Consider the following 475-nt stretch of genomic DNA (forward strand, 5'->3'; position numbering starts at 1 on the left):
AAAAGATGTCTGAGATTAACTGTCTTAAGTACGATTGTTTCCTTCATCACCGTCATCTCCTAATAAATGAGGTGGAAGTGAATTGCAGTAACTTAACCTGAAAACCAAGATAATCTGACAGCTCATAAATTTATCATTCGTTGTTTTTTGTTATGGCCATCTTTCCATATATATTTATACGCATGAAAAGTGCATATATATGTGTACTAGCCTGACAACTACTATGATTTTCGTAAAATATTTCATTGAGTAGTAGAAATTTAAAAACCAAAGCCCTCAAAATTTTTGGTAATTTTGCTAACATTTTAAACGCCTCACCATGAAAGAGCTAGAACCAAGTAGCCTCGCAAATTATCTATATATATTTACTGCGCATATATAGAACTCATAATATAAGTTTAAACTATAGAGAAAACATGAAAAATAATGTAATAAAGGTTAATGAAAAGATTAATCTTTATTATATATATATATA

Source organism: Parasteatoda tepidariorum, chromosome 9 (genome assembly GCF_043381705.1).
Source record: "Parasteatoda tepidariorum isolate YZ-2023 chromosome 9, CAS_Ptep_4.0, whole genome shotgun sequence".
In the NCBI taxonomy this organism is placed as follows: domain Eukaryota; kingdom Metazoa; phylum Arthropoda; class Arachnida; order Araneae; family Theridiidae; genus Parasteatoda; species Parasteatoda tepidariorum.